At 33.6% G+C, this 12,376-nt stretch overlaps 1 protein-coding gene and 1 pseudogene across 2 annotated transcripts in view; one reads left to right on the forward strand and one right to left on the reverse strand.

Annotated features, from left to right (window-relative positions):
* DNAJB4 (DnaJ heat shock protein family (Hsp40) member B4) overlaps positions 1-12,376 on the forward strand; it is a 36,097-nt gene that overhangs the window by 12,435 nt on the left and 11,286 nt on the right. The window lies entirely within an intron of this gene.
* LOC141572521 (U6 spliceosomal RNA) lies at positions 2,345-2,443 on the reverse strand (annotated as a pseudogene).

Genomic DNA, 12,376 nt, shown 5'->3' on the forward strand with positions numbered 1-12,376 from the left:
AAATAACACTTTATAGACATTACTTTGGGTGCCTGTGTACTTATTAATGCTGTTGATCAAAAATAATTTTTAAAACTGATTTAGAAGGTTATCAGTAATAGTACATTATACAGTTAATCCTTCATTATTTACCAGTTCTGTACTTTGAAATTTGCCCACCCACTAAAATCTATTTGTAACCCTGAGATCAAGTACTTGGGGTGCTTTGCAGATCTTGTTTTTTGCAGGTTGTTTGCAGACATGTGCATGGATAGAGCAGCAAGAAATATTTGAGTCTGTTCAAGCTGAGGTCCAAGGCAGTCCTTAGCGTTCTTATTTCAGCTCTCACATTGTAAACAAGTCTTTGTGGACTATTTAGTACATTTTTGCATTTTTGTGCTTTTTGTTGGTGATTTCACTTTTTAAAGAAATGTTTCAGTGTAGTGCTGAAGTGCTGTCTGAAATGTATTCCTAAGCACAGGAAGGCTGTGATGTGCCTGATGGAGAGAATACATGTGCTGGATAAGCTTCATTCAGACATCAGTTACAGTTCTATTGGTCTTGAGGTCAATGTTATATTTAAATGTTTTGAAACAGAAACACACATAAAACAAGGTTATTTATTGATGAGTTGACTTAACTCTGTATTTCCCTTTGGGGCAGTGATTCAGTATTTGCTAATTCAGCATCCACAGCAACTTGATAAAAACATAACTGGCAAATAATGAAAATTGAGTACTTTCAGGGTAAATTTGGTGTGGGGAAACAGCCAGTCATTTATAGCCATGAGTGTTGAGTCAAGCTGGACAATCTAGAAGTATTATTATTAAAGTCTTTCTCAACCTTTTAAAACACATGCCCCGCTTTTGATAAACAGACATCTTACTTCACTACCCTATATATTCTTAGCAGACATACTCAGGTTGAGAATTTGTCTACAAGTTTTATTTTACCATCAGCCAGGCTGATGTTTTATAGTGAAAGCTGAGTCTTTATAGTAAAAACTGTAGTTTTTTAAAAGTTTGCTAGATAGAATAAAATTTTATTGTTTAGTGGTTTTTTTTTAGACTGCCCTCTTACTCCAGTCAAGAATAATTTGTATAAAGTAGGGGTTGACAGACATTTTTTGTTAAGGATCAGACAGTAGTAAATCTTTAGGTTTTGTGGGCCATACAGTCTCTGCTACTACTATTCCATTCTGCCACTATATGGAGAAAGCAGCAATGGACAATAGGTATTCTTTTATACATTATAAGCTCCTTAAGGGAAAGTTGCATGCCTTCTACTGATTTATCCTTTACAGCACATAACACAGTAGGGTCTCGATAACTGTTGCCTTGATTTGCTGATTAGGCTAGACAATAAAAAGGCTATACGTATTTTAAAATATTAAAAACTCAAACATTGAAACCCATCTGTTTAAAATGGAATTATTCTAGAAATACTACTTTTTCTCCTATCTATAAATGTTCTTTAAGAAATTACAACAGTTTGGGCTCATTATATTTGGAACTGGGCGGTCAATGGCTTAATTTTATAGTAGTTGGTGAATACTATAGAGAATGTTAGCTTATTTTTATACATGCCCTAATACTTATATTTGGTAGTCTTTGAATCATAGTCATGTCTTCACAGTAACAGTGGTTTAGTTATTGTGCCTTCATGGATGCAATGTATTATAACGATAATAGTTAAGGTTAGGTACTGATTTAAATTAAAAGAAATTATTTTAGAGTTATAAATAGTTGAAGAGTTAAACAGATTTGCTAGATAATCAGTTTATTGCTTGGCTAAGAGCCTAACAGTTCCGTGAAACAGCAGCCTATCCTCTCCTTTCCTACCTCACATCTGTGCTACAAACATGTTTTCCCTGTACTACTTGTCTTACTCCAAGGGGGGCTGTTGGTTTCACTTTGGCCACAGACTCCTCACCTCTTTCTGGCCAGCCAATTGGAAAACTTAACTTGGAAAGTTGAGTTTCTGATGCCCTCTCTGGCTGCTTGTGAAAGGAGAAACTTTAGAAAAGAATAAAGTGAAAATCACATAAATTCCTCATATCATAGTGTTCCTTTTACTTTCAATGCTGTTAAAATATATACGGAGAGAGCTTGTATAAATAGAGCCATTACCACTACTTTATTCTAAATGTAAAGTGTTATTTCAAAAACTCACAGGTATTTTTTTTGTTTTGTTTTTTTGTAGATTAAAAATGGAATACTATTTTACTTGATTTTCAACTTTATTGATATATAATTGACAAATAAAGATATTTAAAGAGTACGTTGTGATAATTTGATATATGTATACATTGTGAAAGGATTCCCCCCTCCAGTTAACACATCCATTACCTCACGTTTGTCTTTTTAAAAAATATGGATGCTTCGTGAATTTGCATGTCATCCTTGCAGAGGTGCCATGCTAATCTCTGTATGTTTATGTGTTATATATTTAAGTTCGTTCATAGGTTGAGGTTTCTGAAAAATTTCATTGTAGTTCTGGTGATGAGAAGGAACCTTTAGATCTATACTGTCTAATAGAGCAGCCACTAGCCATATGAAGCTAAGTACCTGGAGTGTGACAATCTGAACTGAGATACTGTGTTAAGTGTAAATTCACACTGGATTCTGAAGACTTAGTGTAAAAACAAGAATGTAAGATATCTTGCTGATAATTTTATATTGATTATGTGTTGCAATGATAATATCTTGGGTTTATTGTGTTAAATAAAATTATTAAAATTAATTTCACATGTTTCTTTTTACTTTTATTTAAATGTGGATTCTAGAAATGTTTAAATTACATGTGTGGCTTGCATTTGTAGCTCACTTTATATTTCTGTTGGACAGCACTACTCTACATTACACGATCTTTGCACATAAAGCATATAATCAAATATCAGTTTACAAGACCCATTTAAAATGATGCAGAAATTCTATAGTTTCTTTTGGCTCTCTTACTCAATATTGAAAAGTACTTTGGAGAACACTATTTTAATTGATTCCAAAACTCTAGGAAAGTATGAGATTAGCACAACGTTCACTAGTCCTCTAGTTACCTTTTCAGTGACTTCTAAAAGAGTAAGAAAGAAGAGGAAGTTTTTACGGTGCTATTTTATTAGGATACATTTTAATATCACCACAGAATAAACCATTTCTACATTCCCAAAAAAGGAAATGATGTTTTAAAAAGTATAAAATATTTCTCATCTCTGGATGTTTCCAGATAACTTCAGTAATTTTTATAAACTTCTTAAAGCAATTTTATCTTTTTTAAATGTCACTTTAAATCTTTTTTTGTAAAGACCATTAAATCAGTAAAATTATATGTGTATTTTACTCTAGTGCTTTATGCACGAAAAGAATTATAAAATCAATGATACAGTACCAAAACTTGAAAATTTTGGGAATAACCGATATAACTACAATGATAAAGTATTGGGAAATTTTGATGGTATAGATAATAATCCAAGGAGAATTGTGACAGATAAAGCTCTTTTTCCTACCAACCTTTTTAGGTTAGCTTGATGTCTTTTACTGGTGCTCTTGGAAGCTTAAGAACTCTTTACCTAAGAGAACCAAAAAAATAGTTTCACTATCTTCAAAATAAATTGACAAGGAATGAAGCAAGCTTTTAAAATAAAGTTTGAAAGACCTAATGAATTAACACTTTTTGAAGAACATGAAAGAACATTCATTAAGTAAAAAAATGACATTTAAAACTTTAACAACCTGACCATAACTTTTTTTCTGTCAGCCTCCTAAGGAGAGCCTTCCTAAGTCCTGTGCTTTAATCTGAACAGTTTTTTTCCTGTATCAAATACATCTCATTCTCTTATACCTCTGGACTTTGTGTTCTTGGTCCAAATTGCAGACCACCCCCTTGCTCTCTTTCTAAATTCTATCAATCTTTCAAGACCCTGCTTACATTTTTTTTTTCTGAAACCTTTCCCATCCTCATCACTTCAGCCCAAGATGAACATGGAATAACATTTATATTTCACCTTTTGTAACACTGTTTCACATATTTTCACAGTCTTTATATCAATCTAATAAGGTAGATAATGTTAATCCATTTTATAGAATAAGGAAATTGAGGCTGAAAGATGTGATTTTTCCAGAACTCTATGGACACTAAGTAGCAAAGCTAAAAATACTAGAACCAAATCCTTATTCCAAGTTCCATGCTCTTTCCTCTATGCCTTAACGGTCCCTTTATTTCTATAATAGTTGCATAACACTTACTTGGCCATTAATTGATTAGTCTTTGTATCAAACTAATTTGATTGTTAGCTGTAGACTTGGAGGGATATGTATAGTTGATACACGGGGAAGGGAATAAATGGGAGAGCTGAATATCTTTCTTGATAACAGAATCAAAGAGGTCACTAGGAGCTCCTTACCGGTCCATTTGCTTTTCTGAAAACATTAACCTTTTAAAAGGTATGATACCCTCACTTGCTCCTTTTCCTCTATCCAAAGTACCTACCTTGGTGCCAAAGTTTTAGTGGAATTTTTAAAGTAGAGCTAAACAGAGGCCTTTCTGGTGACCCTAGCTAAAGTATCTCCTCTCCCTCAATCTCTGTTGTAGCAACATTTAAGAATTATCTTTAAAACACTTCAAGCCATCTACAATTACATCATTTCTTTATTAACTTGTTCATTGGTTATCTTCTTCCACTAGAATGAGTTGAATGAGAGCAAAGATGTAGTCTAGTTTATAGCACAAAGTAAGCAATCAGTAAATATTTGCTGAATGAGATACTTTATTCATGAAGAAGTTTCACTATAACATCCATCTTTTAAAACAAGATTTTGTTGGACCCATCAAAGAATATAAAATGGGCATGCAAATGCTGTTGACTGCCAAATTCCAAATACGAGTCCAAATTACTGTAATTACCTAAAAAAGGATATTTATAGTTAAAAAAATAGGATTCTAGGACAATTTAATTTTAAATAGATGGGGATTTAAGCTCTTACAGACACTGGCCTTACGTTTACTTTTTCTGCCTTGTAACCTAGATGGGTAAGGAGCTTTCCTATATTTTTTCCCTAAAGATAAAGTTGCATTTGTAACCATGACAAAATTTTTAGGTATTGGAGCTTATGCTCAAAGTCTGAAGCCTTTCCACAGGACGAGAATGTAGTGTCTGAGTTCCAAAATTACACAAGAAATTTGCTATAAGAAATCTATGGTAATGGTTTAGTGCTTGTAGGCATTTTAGGAAAGTATAGTTGTCCCTCAATATCTTTAGGGAATTGGTTCCAGGACCCTCCTCGGATATCAAAATTTGTTACGTTCAAGTCCCTTACATAAAATGGCATAGTATTTCCACATAACCTATGCGTGTCCTCCTGTATACTTTAACTCATATCTAGATTACTTAGAATACAATGTAATTGCTATGTAAATTGTTAGACTGTGTGGTTTAGGGAATAATGACCAGAATAAAAAGTATGTACATGTTTAGTACAGATGCAATCATCATAGACCTAGGTACATAGTACACATCAGCGACAACATAGTATTTTTTTCCCCATGTATTTGATCCACCGTTGGTTGAATCCGCAGATGCGGCACCCGTGGATACAGAGGGCCAACTGTGTAATATGTAGAGGTAAGATATTCTATTGTTAGATGGGCAATAGTTTGATAATATATAATTACTTAGATATTATCTGGAAAGCCAGCCAAATATTAGAACAGACAAACTGCTGCCTAGTTATTTCTTAAGTTTATATTAAATATTGTTAAGAATATCATAGCTCAGTAGTTGCTAGCTATAGAAAAGCTCTTTGAAATCCTATCACTAGTTTCAATAGCGATGTTTATGTATATACATAGATTACGTGTGAGAAAGCATATGGAAGTTTTTGATAAACTATTGTTTAAATAGTTGTTATGGGGAAGTTATTTTTTTTAACACTGAGAGACAAGTTCAGTGATAAAGGTCTAAAAAGGGCCCATGGCCTGGGGCATGATCTTGGAGGATGCCGGAGTCCTTTGGGTCTGATTCTGGTAGTTACTTTAATACTTTATACCAAGTAAAACTCCTTGAGTAGGGAGATGATTTGTCAGTAGACCTTCAAGTGGTAGCAGAAATGTTTGTATAGCTTAAAATAATGAAAACAACTTTATATATATATATATATATATATATACACATGTCATATACATTTACTGCTTTCATGTGTATTATCTCTGATTTTCACAATCTTTATAAGTTAGGAATTCAGAGAAATTAGTATATGTGCTGCTGAAGTGAGCACAGGTATTAAGAGAAATGAAATGATTTGCCTAAATTACTTACCTATTAAGTGGCACACCTGAAATTAGAAATTAAGCATTCAAATTCTTAGGTCTCTAGTTTTTAGACATTTGTAGCCCTTTTATGCTAGTCTGCTAACAGGAATTTAAGATTCAGTGATAAACAATTGTTTTCCCTAGGCCACTTTTAAGTAATTTAATATGATTGAGGTATATGAAGCAGCAACAGAAATTAAGACTGGAAAAATCTGCCGACTCTTAAAATAAAAAAATACACGTTTTAAGAATATAAGGGCCCGCCCGGTGGCTCAGGCAGTTAGAGCTCCATGTTCCTAACTCCGAAGGCTGCCTGATGGATTCCCACATGGGCCAGTGGGCATTCAACCACAAGGTTGCCAGTTCAACTCCTTGAGTCCCGCAAGGGATGGTGGGCTCTGCCCCCTGCAACTAAAATTGAACACGACACCTTGAGCTGAGCTGCCTCCCGGATGGCTCGGTTGGAGCGCATCCTCTCAGCTTCAAGGTTGCCAGTTCTACTGCATGGGATGGTGGGCTGTGCCCCCTGCAACTAGCAATGGCAACTGGACCTGGAACTGAGCTGCGCCCTCCACAACTAAGACTGAAAGGACAACAACTTGAAGCTGAATGGCACCCTCCACAACTAAGATGGAAAGGGCAACTTGACTTGGAAAAAAGGCCTGGAAGTAAACACTGTTCCCCAATAAAGTCCCGTTCCCCTTCCCCAATAAAAAAAAAAAAAAAAAATCTTAAAAAAAAAGAATATTAACGTTGCACTTTTCCCCCATTTAGTTTTAATCTTTTAAATTTTTAAACAGACTAGTTTTTATAGCAGTTTTGGGTTCACAGCAAATTGAGTGGAAAGTATAGAGATTTATTTCCCATATACCTTCTGTGCCTCCACCCAACGTAGCCTCCCATTATCAACATCTCCCACCAGGTGGAATATTTGTTTACAATTTATGAACCTGTATTAATACATCATGGCTTAGAGTTCATAATTTACATTAGGATTCACTCTTAGTGTTCAACATTATGTGGGTTTGGACAGATGTATAATGGCATGTGCCCACTATTTCAGTATCACAGAGTAGTTTCACTGCCCTAAACATCCTCTGTACTCCATCTGTTTATCCTTCCCTCACCACTAACCTCTTGCAACCACTGATCTTTTTACTGTCTCCATAGTTTTGCCTTTTCAGATTGGCTTCTTTCACTTGCTTAGCAATTTGCATTTAGGGTTCCTCCATGTCTCTTCATGGCTTGAAAGCTGGTTTCTGTCTGGTGCTGAATAATATTTCGCTGGATGCATCTACACCACACTAAACTATAGTACACTGCAGTTTATTCACCTACTGAAGGACATTTTAGTTGCTTCCAAGTTTTGGCGATTATGAATAAAGCTGTTACAAATATTCATATGCAGGTTTTTGTGTGAATATAGGTTTTCAACTCCTGTGGGTTAATAAATACAAGGAGCATGATTACTGGATGGTATGATGAGTGTATGTTTGTTTTTGTGAGAAAGCACCAAACTGCCTTCCAAAGTGGCTGCACCGTTTTGCAGTCCCACCAGCAATGAATGAGAGTTCTTGTTGCTCCTCATCTTCAGCTGCATTTGGTGTTATTGTTCTGGATTTTGGCAACTCTAATTGTGTAGTCTCTCGTTTTAAATTGCATTTTCCTGATGATGTGATGTGGAACATCTTTTCGTATGTGTATTTGCCATCTGTATGTCTTTTTTGGTGAGGTGTCTGTTAAGGTCTTTGGCCCATGTTTTAGTTGGGTTGTTTGTTTTCATATTGTTGCGTTCTAAGAGTTCTTTATATATTTGGGATAACAGTCCTTTATCAGATATGTCTTCTAAATTATTTTTTGTGACTTTTCATTCTATTGACAGTGTCTCTCAGCAGAAAATTTTAGTGAAGTCCAGTTTATCAATTCTTTCATGAATTATGTGTTTGGTATTGTATTTTAAAAGTCAATGCCAAATCCAAGATTATCTAGATGCTTTCCTATATTCTAGGAGTTTTATGATTTTGCATTTTACTTTTAGGTCTGTGATCCATTTTGAGTTAATTTTTGTCAAGGGTGTAAGGTCTGTGTCTAGATTTATTTCGTTGCAAGTGGATGCTCAGTTATTCCAGCACTATTTAGCACTATTTTTGTTCCTTTGTCAAAGATCAGTTGACTATATTTATGGGTATATTTCTGGGCTCCCTATTCTGTTCCACTGATCTATTTGACTGTTCTTTCACCAATATCACACTGTCTTGATTACTGTATTTGAAATACAATGGACACATTTGAAATACAAATGAATGCATTTGAAATATAGTGAATGCCACCTATGTGAAGTTTTAATGATGAAATATTAACAGTCAAGATGAGTAAGTAGCAAATATTAACTGGAATATTTGGAAAGAGCCATTAATTCTTAATTGGACAGTTTTTGTGTGGGTGGATGTGTATACTCGTAAATAAAGACATTTTGTTATACACATGGTAATTTTTTTCTTAAAAAATTCTTCTAGTTCATATGATAAAATCATTGTCATCATAATAGCAGATAGCACTTCCGTAGTCCTCACTATGTGCCAGTGACATTTAAGTGCATCACACATTTTGCTTGTTTAATCCTCACAACAACCCTATAAAGTTGACATTCATGTTCATCCCATTTGATAGGTGAGGAAACTGAGGCACAGAAAGGCTACATCCAAGGCCACACAGGATAGTAAGTGGTGTTGCCAAGATTCTAACCCAGGTAGTCTGGTTCCAAAATCTGTGCTTTTTTTTTTTTTTCCTTTTAAGGAGGGCACAGCTCAGAGTGGCCCATGCAGGGATCGAACTGGCAACCTTGGGGTTATGAGCACCACGCTCTAACCCACTGAGCTAACCTGCCACCAAAATCTGTGCTTTTAACCACTACGCCATCAGGGGGTGCCACCTTAGCAAAATTTATAACTACTGTTACATACGTATATTTGAGATTATATATTCCCCTATCTAAAGTACTGTTAACAAGGTATAAAAGAGCCTGTTTGCTTATTCTTGGATAATACCATGTTTCCCTGAAAATAAGCCTGGGTCTTATACTATATGTCCCCGAAAATAAGACCAGGTCTTATATTAATTTTTGCTCCAAAAGACGCATTAGGGCGTATTTTCAGGGGATGTCTTATATTTTAATGTACAACAATCTACATTTATTCAAATACAGTCATGTCATCTTCTGAAACATCATCATAACGTACTAGTAAATGCGTCCGTCTGGTTGACTATCTTAACTGGGGCTTATTTTCGAGGAAACGTAAGGATCAGGGACTGGAAATCATAATTTCTAATAGCAATCACAATTTCAGGACTAAATATACCCATTTAAGAATTAAATATTGACAGGAAAAGTTTTCAACAGGAGCATAGGTAAAATATTGAAAGTCATTTGTCTTCAAGTACTTAAGTGTGATAATCTGAATTGTAATACTGATTTTCTGAGACTAGAAGGCATGCTGTCCTTCTGTATACTAATTTATTATAAAATGAGAAATTATTTGTGAATTGGAGAAAGAAATATTATTTTTTATTGTCTGAATAAAGCCAAAGTAGAAAGTTCAGATGGCATCAGTTCAATGACTACTTATATACTTTTAGTTTTTTGTGATTACAATTGCCTTTAGCTCTCATGCTTATTATGTAAACGTATTTAATATTTTCTTTTGTTTCTTATTTTCATACTTAATATTTGAACTGTGATTATAAAATAAAAAACTTCATGCTTTTGTAAAAATAAGTTCTCTATATTTATTATTAAAGCATAATACCCCAAATAAGGAAGATTTTTAAAGTTATTGCAAACAAAATAAAATATTATTAGAATTTTTACTTCTTCCTGGCCTATGGCTCCCTAAAATAGAGTGACACATTTACCCCAAATGTATTACAAAGCACAAAAACTTTGCTGCCATTAACTTTGATAAACAAAATAATAAACATTTAATTTTTCTGATTTGGTTGAAAAAATGAAAATCATTTCTTTAAAATACATTGTAACTTGTCTTCAGTTAGAGATGGACTACCCCTACCCCAGCATGAGAACTTGACCTTGTAAACTGTAAACATTGAGAAGAAGAATCTGACTCTTTGTAATTTTCTTTTAATAAAGGAAAGAATTGTGTCTTCATGGAATAATCTCATCAACATTTGAATAGTTGAAAGTAAAAATTTTTAAATGCAAATACTAATTTCATAACCTTGTTGAAAATATAGCAGCCTTAAAGAAATTTAAGGGAAAAAATGGTACGTTGTATAACTCTAGCTAGTTTTTTTTTCTCTTCAAACTTTCTGCCACACATATACATACCTGTAACATCAAATAAGCAGGGATTTATGTGGTTTCTAAGTAATACTTCAAATAGACTATTATATAGTTTTTTTTGGTTTTGTTTTTATCTTTACTTTTGATAACATTTATTAAATGAGCTTTGTTCACATCTTTTCTCTGCTCCATTTCCCTAAAGGTTGCCACTACTGTTCCTTTACATACTCTGTTTTTATCATGATAGTTAATTACAGGCCTGACAATTGCTTGTTTCCCCCCCAAAAAAACAACCCCCATTCATCTTATACAAACTTGTATGATGAACATTTAATGTAAAGTGATTGTGTAATGGATTTTAAGCCCCTATGTGGTGGAGAAGACAGTTCAATCTGAAAATATGAATGTAAGAGTTAAGTGTCTCGAAAATACTATGTAGTTTAATAATGATCATTTTGATCCATTACCCTATTGCAGCTAATTGCCATGAGTGTATTTGTATATATAATAATTCTTTCAATTATTTTCTAAGGACAAATTTTCAGGGATGGTATTTACAGAGCTTTTAAAATCATTTTTAATAACTGTTCCCAAATGTTTGAAAGAATTATTTGCAAAACTTTGCAAAGCTGTAACTGTACAAGTATCTGCTCATATTATCAAAAGCTAGCTAGACTGTTTTATTAGTCTTAAAATTATAGTTGCTTCCTTATTAACTTGAAATTTCCAAGTTGAGGTGAAATCTGGCCTTTCAACTTTGCCACTATGGTTCTTTTTTGTGTTTAAGATACTTGAAGAACTTTGAAAATCCTTTTATCACCCTTCTTTATGTGTGGAGAACCAGATTTCTTCCCGTTTGTTAATATATAATGCACTTCTCAGAAATGTGAAAAACCTAGTCTTTAGCTTCTAAAATCTAACCTGTCAAGTCCTTATATTTCTAGCTCTCTGAAAATGATTAAATCATATGAGAAGCTACATTTTTTTTCCTCCCAGTGTTACCCACTGGAACAATTTAGGCTTTTCAGAGATAGCAATGTCAGTTTTCCTTTGGTAATGAATATTTAAAGGAACTCTCTTGGAAATTAAATCTAGAATAGGCTGTTTTTATTGTATTTTATGCTGCTCTAGATGCTGACACCTGCACGCTGGACTCCAACTTGCAAATGATTTTTTTTTTAAAGGAGTCGTAAAGTGACTTGTATATTAGTATTTTTCTGAATTTGCTGAATAGCTGACAAACCTCCATAACCTGTAAGTAGGCTAGATTGTGATTATAAATTTCTAATACCAAGGTATTTTTAAAGTAGAGAGTTTTGAGAAATAGGAAATCTTAACTATCAAAATGCAAAAAGACGTTCTGAAAGAATTGCTGAATCATTAATGTAAAGCTGCTTGGCATATAGAGTAGGTGTTCCCATATCTTTAGAAGTTGACACATGATCATCACCTTTTCATTATACTCTAAACATATATGTACATTTACTTTTCCTCATAAATGTTTCTTTTTTTTTAAGTTTACAGACTTAAGATACTTAAGTATAGGTCTCTATGCAATTCTTTTGACATTTTCTTATTAATCCATTTTTCCAATATTATATTAGAAATGGGGACATTTTTGAAAAGGTGAGGAAACCGTATAGGAGATAAAAGATTAGCTATATACATTCAAAATATTTCTCATAAATACCCTATATATATTAAAAGCAGGCATCAAAAAGATACGTAAATAATATGATATAAACTTTATTGATAAAAAATACAAAACTACATCAAATAATCATAAATATTCAT

This window comes from Rhinolophus sinicus, linkage group LG06 (assembly GCF_036562045.2).
Source record: "Rhinolophus sinicus isolate RSC01 linkage group LG06, ASM3656204v1, whole genome shotgun sequence".
Lineage (NCBI taxonomy): Eukaryota > Metazoa > Chordata > Mammalia > Chiroptera > Rhinolophidae > Rhinolophus > Rhinolophus sinicus.